Raw genomic sequence first — 7,186 nt, 5'->3', positions numbered from 1 at the left:
GAGTAGTTGGACAAGTTCTTGATACAAGTACTTGTACTTGATTTGGAAAGAATGGTATCGGTGCATCCCTAATATAGATACAGTATATATAAAACAAATTATACATTAAAAAAGGGATGCACAAATTCCAGGAGCCCCGTATGCTCCTTAACAATGACAGCTGCCTCCTAACTTTTGAGTTTTTCTCTAGTCCAGTCTTGGAGCTGGAAAAGTGTCAGTACTTGTCCCAAGTATGAGACCTTGGTATCTGTGCATCCCTAGTTACAAGAGCAGCTCTTTCTTCAGAAGGTTTTACATATAAGGCTCAGTCATTTCTCAGCAATTACTAATTTGCATCCATAGCAGACAACTATTGCATAAGTTTCTGCTACAGCCAAGATCAACCCTATGGGGGAGGGAAACAAATATCACCCAATAATGCCCTGTTAAGAAAGAGACTTCATACTTACTTTGTCATAATGCATATTCATTGAATCTTCTCTCTGCTGTAGAGTTATTTGCCACCCTGAAGAATCTTGACACACTTTCGGGTCTTCACATCCGACACACTTCCAGGTCTTCACATGTGACACACTTCCAGGTCTTCACTTCTGACACACTTCCACGTCTTCACTTCTGACACACTTCCAGGTCTTCACTTCTGACACATGTCCAGGTCTTCACTTCTGACACACGTCCAGGTCTTCACTTCTGACACACTTCCAGGTCTTCACTTCTGACACACTTCCAGGTCTTCACATCTGATACACTTCCATGTCATCACATCTCATCCATAACCTGAATACATCCATAGCCTGAATACGTTATGCTGGCTTCCTTCTTTCTCATCTCAGAATGTTAGGGTATATGGTATGCTGCAGTGTATTACATTTTTGTTCTTGGTTTAGAAGTGTGTTAAGTGCCAATTCACATCATTGCATTTTGATATTGAGCATGTTACCACATCGCACAGCAACACCCACCAATTAACAATGATGTCAACACATGAGAACACATATATTGCAGCACACAGAGTTGCGGTGGGAATGGGCCCGTTTGCTTATTTGGACAAGCCCTTCTATGTGCACCATGCTGTAAAGCTGGTAACGAATTGATGAGTGCGTTTGCCATTTATTTTGCTTGACTGATTTGGTGCAGTGACAAATGGGGGGTCTCACCTGCCGTTGTGATGTGCGGGGTCCCTTGTGCGTACCTGTGCCTTCAAGGGAGGTTGGGCTTCATCCTGACAAACCTGCGACCAATTTATTATTTTGCCCCATGTGCTCCAAGATGGAGACTCTCATTGTTTAGAGTTAGGACTGCACTATGGAGATGCATTGACGAGGCAGTGCGGCTTTCACATTTTCTGCAGAAGAAGTGTATCTAAACCTCTGCTTTTAACCTTAGTGGTTAGACAGGTTTGTTTGCATGCTGGCTGGTGAGTGTGCCTGGAAACTTTTTGCTGTTTTACTGTTTGAAGCCCTTCCGTGTGCACCTTGCTGTAAAGCTGGTAACGAATTGATGAATGCGTTTGCCATTTGTTTTGTTCCAGGGAATTGACTCTTCCTGGAGTAGTCACATTTTCCAGTAAATTCAAAGGCAAATTGCAACTGAATAAAAAATCTTTTCTGGGAAGAAAAAACACAGTATTTAAAATACTTGATTTTCTTGTGCTTTTGAAATGTTAAAAACATTTTTTAAATATAGTGTATAAAACAAATACCTTGACCCCAGTGGGTGACATCATCATGCACCCCATGAGAGCAGGGTGTTTAAAATCCTATGAGAATGCACACTTGCAATGGGGGCTTGCATGCATTCATCTGGGATTTCGGGCACCCAGCTCTACTGGGAGGAATGCGGTTATTTGTTTTTGGTGTCTCCTTTTTTTAAAGTTGTTTGGTAATTCATGGTTGGTAATAGCTTTAGCCCTAGTTCACACCTGACCGTTTTGTAGCGCGTTCTACGCTCGACGAACGCTCTACAAAACGGTCAAAAATATAAATTGCATTGTAGTCAATGGTCTCGTTCCCACCTTGCTGTATTTCCGCCCGTCCCTAACGCCCTACAAAACGGCCCACGCCTGAAAAGGTCCAGGTACTACTTTGGGCCGTTTTGTAGGGCGTTTTCCATTGGGATACAGCCAAGTAGCCTTCGGGGTCGCGAATCGCGGTAAAAGAAACGCGCGACAGACGCGCATATGCAATACGCCTAGGTGTGAACGAGGGCTTAGGCTCCTTTTCAGATAGAAACCCCTTTCTAGCAAAATAACAAAAAAAGTGGTCCTATGCCTTTTCCACTCTACTAAAATAAAAGTTTTGGTTGGTGCGGTAGGTACTGACTGCATCTATTACGCAAAAGGAGCCATGAGCAGAAACTAAAATAAATATCTGCCGCATGACGGAACATGATAAATGCTGTGTCATGTCTTTAACTATCCTGAGCTTATCAATAAAATGAGCAGCATATTTATTTATAGTGGAAACGTGCCAGATGTTCAATTTAAAGACAATGTCCTAACCAGGAAAGTGTTTGCTTTTGTGGACTATGTTTAATACCATAAGCTATTATGCAATGCAGTCCATTAATACAACAAATAAAAGTCAATCCTCAAACAATGATATCGTGATGTCCTCATAATGATGTTGAATAGACAAACATCGAAACAAATGGGGAAGCTTGTTTGCATGCTAGTAAACAGTTAAACCATTAATCCACACGCTATGCAGCGCTTTGTTATGTTATCATATAAAAAGAATACACTTCTTAACAGTGGTGGAACTATCGCCATAGTGACCCAGGCGGCCACTATGGGGCCCGGCCAGGACAAGGAACAAAGGGGTCCCCCTGATGCCGTACAAGCCGCCTGGGTCTCTACAACATTGCAGGCCGCCTCCTGTCACTGGCGGCTGTGAGGAGGAACACGCCGCTGTCCAGATCACTGATCACTGACACAGGAGGCGCGTTTCTCCTCACAACCACTCCTGAGTCAGTGACAGCCAGCAGCTTGCGGTGGAGGAGGCATTGGCAGCGGAGGAGGAGGTGGGCTAGAACTAGAAATCACATGGCCCCATACAAAATTTTGCTATGGGGCCCTGTGATTTCTAGTCATGCCCCTGCTTCTTAATGCTCCATTCTGTTGGCTGGCAGGGATCTACTAGAGATAGGACAGGATGCTGTCTTGTAGGTGGTGTAGCGATCTGGTCCAGACTGTGAATGGTGAGATTCCAGGAGTAGCTTACTGATTTCAACATTAAGTAAGCTACTCCTGGATTCCACCATCCACAGTCTGGATCAGATCGCCACACCACCTACAAGACAGCATCCTGCTCGACAAAACACATCAAAACCAACTCAACGGGCCAGATCGTGGCGCCGGCTGCAGGGCAACAACCAACTCTATACTACACCCTCTTCGCTGATAACACACCTCAATTAATCTAACGGTGAGTTATAGAAGTCACTTTTGTTTTTTTTCTTCCTAGAAGCCTCACCACCTTGTATTTTTCGTTATATCTCCACCTTGGGCCACCATGCCACCGCTGACGCCCTACATCACGTTTTCCTCATTGTCATGGTGTTGAAGCGAGTATTCACCCATCCACAGATGAGTATGATACCTCATACCCCTCACCATACACCACCTGATTCATTCCGCTAGGTCGTGGTGCTTCGTTCTCTCTTTTTGGTTTTTCTTCATAACTTTTAAAGGAACTGCCTTGTTAGTCACTTTGACCATATGATGTGTCTTTGTGCCGGCAATCTTAATGCAGAAGACATCATCAAAATGAACAATATCAACAACCATCACAAAAAACAGCAAAGTTTAAAGCCCAGCTCCAGCCTAGAGAGAGCAGGGAAGGGTTAGAGCCTATATGAGTATTATATTGCAGTCCTACTTGTCAGGGTTTACCCTCACTTCCTATCAGGACACGTTAACCAAAACTAAAAAAACCTATTTGGCTACAACTGCCTTACCTGTATGGTGTGCAAGCCAGGGAGGTCCATATAACCTTACACCAGTACTTATCAATCATGTAGTACTCGCCACCATGTATTCAACATACATGTATCTGGGTCGCATCAAGGGCAAAAACTTCCGGTTTGAGCCCTTTCATTACTGATGAGTGGTGAACTGCATCTTCAGGACATAGCTCATCGCTCTGCATTAGTTAGAAACCAGAAGCATTTTCCTGTATTAATGACAGGCTCTATTTTTCTCTATAGATAACCACCACCAATGTCCTTCCTGTGTGTGAATGAGAGCTCCAATTATTCATAGAATGCAGTCTGTTCTTAACCGTTTAGAAAAGATAGACGCCTAAGAACATACAGAAATAAATTTTTAATGAAAATACATCTCAGGCTGTTCTGATAGGGAAAGCTTCAGCTCTTTCACCCATTCCTGTCTCCTGCACTTTCCTATTGGTTAGTAAGGCTGCCAATCATAGTGATGGGCCAAAAGGAATGTGTGGGCGGGGGGCAAGGGTTAAGCTACAATAAAATGTATCTTCAGCCAAAACTTTTAGTATGGTAGGGTTTAAACCCTTGTTAGGTTAATTTTGCTGTCTATGTCCTCTCGGAAGAGATTCACCCTCTCTGATAATGGTCACCAGAATGGAATTTTTACAGTTGTTACTCAAAGGTGAGGGCAAGTCTAACATTGACAATGCACTTTAAGATGAAGGAGAAAAATCACTTGAATACCCAAACAGATGATTGGCTGCAGTAACTGTTCAAATGACAATTTTTAAGCCAGCTGGGTGGTGTCGGCAGGCCTACCATGGATCAAATATTGGGCAGTTCAGCAGGAAATGGACAAAATATGATCCGTATATGGACAGCTTTACAATGGGAAACCTGTTGACAACTGCCCGAGGGAATTTGGAGAGATTTCCTCTTACTTAAAGCGAACCTTTACCCATATGTTTAAAATAACAACAAACACACCTTTAGAAATGTTTAGTAATGATAATCTATAACACACACTTCTAGATAATTGCCGGCTTTGTATTCTTTGCATACCTCATTTCTCTTTTCTTCCCCAGTCTTCTGACAGTGGCCATGTTTACTAAGGGCAGATCCTTTTACTTCCTGGATTTCTGGCACATGTGACTAGGACATGTGACCATACACATCATCTGAGGGGATGAATATGCCTTTCCCTGAGATCTCATGAGATTACAGATGAGATTTCCCAGCAATGCTCTGCTGATGACAAGGCAATCCCAGTGTGCATTGCTTTGCTAAACTGAAGTCATTTTGCCCTTTCAAAGCAGGAAGTGAATGCTCTGCAAGTGTAAGTATTTCATAATCACAGCATTTTACACCTGACATGTCTATGTTATTATTAATCATCATATATAGAGGGATGCATTGGTAGAATTTGAGTTTTGAGTGTAAAGGTCCGCTTTAATGTTGGAATAGCAGTTGAAAGGAACTCACCCTGATGGGTCACAGCCAGCAAAATAAACCTGGCAGGGGCTTGATTTATTCCCTACTTTTCATAACTGAAAAAAATAGTTAGAAACATACTTTAATTTATTTACACTGTGGTTATCACCAAAAGCATACTGAGTTAAGCTTTAATCATGAACAGCCTACATATAGATAATTGTCGGGTATAAAGTTAGGTTTGAAGGGCCTTTAGTCCAATCGCATTTCCAGGAAATTCTGAATTGTCTCTCCCTCCCTTACCATCGCTTCATTTTGGCCCCAGGAGGGACAGCCTCTCTAAATATGTGCCCTATTAACATCCGGCTGCTTAGCTGCACCATATGTTGATGAAAACTATTTATGCTCCACTGCAAGCCGATTGATCTCTCTAAAGTCCTATAAATGAGCATATAAAAGAACAGCCGAGAGTGAATGCAAGGTCTATGGAAACATTTGGCTCTGGAAGTAACCGTGTGCACTGTTAAAAGTTGAGGAAAACATCTGTGTTATTTATAATAAAATGGTATTGGAGTGTTGGCAAAAACATCTGTGTTATTTGTAATAAAACAAAAATTGGTATCAGAGCATTGGCTTTTGCCCAACAGAGTAAACTATGACAGCTGGCGTACACTTCTGCTGTTGTTGAACAATACAGCTTACTTGTTAGATTTTATTTGCTGAGGTCAGCAGCTTCTCCTTTTGTATTGAAGGGACAATAATGTGTAATCAAATTACATTTCTTCAACATGTTGCATTAAAACCATATTTAGTACTTAAAGTATATGATAACCGTAAAATTAAAAAAAATGGCCAGTGGTAGGTAGCTTGCCCCTTCATATTTCTTGTGGGGTTCCTCCTTTTTCTTTGCAACTTTGCTGAGAACTTCCGCTCCTATGGTGACATCACTGCCTTAGTGTGAGTCTGATTTAGTGTTGTCCCGTTCAGTTTGACTGGCACCATTGCCTGCCAGCCACCCTTCAGTCCAGCTACAACACCAGGGCTGCCTCCAGCTCAGCTAACAGACTGTGTGTGCCCACACCAGAAATGAAGCCACTGTGTTGAGGATAGCACAGCAAACTGAGGTCTGCCCAAATGCCAATTGGGTAGTACATTTTTTTCCCAATTATAATTTTAGGGCCAAATGCCAATTGGGTTGTACATTTTCCTAATTATAATTTTAGGGCCAAATGCCAATTGGGTAGCAATTTGTTCCCAACTATAATTTTAGGGCCATCATTTATGGATACCTTTAAATTAATCAATATAGAGTTTACTGTAAATGATGGCCCTAAAATGATTCCTCTCCTTTTGGCTTGCATGTGCATAGCTAATATGTATTACCCAACTGGTGCTTGGGCCGTCCTTCGTTTGCTGAACCATAAAGGGTATAATATTCACCTATGTACAATTTTGGGCACAATAGCTTTTCACTATTTCATGGCGGAACACAATTTTAAGGCTGGATATATTTTGTATTTATTTACCCAACATAGTCTCATCTTTTATTCATTACAAAAACTGAAGCTTGTATTGTGCCTGTGTGCCATATGTTTTTTTTTAATAGAATTACAATTTATTTAAAAATGTTACAGTACAATTTAAAACAACCACAGAATTAAGGGGAAAACACACACACACACACACACACACACACACGCGCACACACACGCACACACGCACACACAGAAGAGAAAAGAAAAAAAAGGAGAATGAGGGTTGTAGGTCAGGATCATATGTAGTAATTTAAATTTATTTAAGTGTATTTTTAATA

This window comes from Nanorana parkeri, unplaced genomic scaffold (assembly GCF_000935625.1).
Source record: "Nanorana parkeri isolate BGI_ZX_2015 unplaced genomic scaffold, ASM93562v1 scaffold20, whole genome shotgun sequence".
Lineage (NCBI taxonomy): Eukaryota > Metazoa > Chordata > Amphibia > Anura > Dicroglossidae > Nanorana > Nanorana parkeri.
This window is presented reverse-complemented; position numbering follows the sequence as displayed.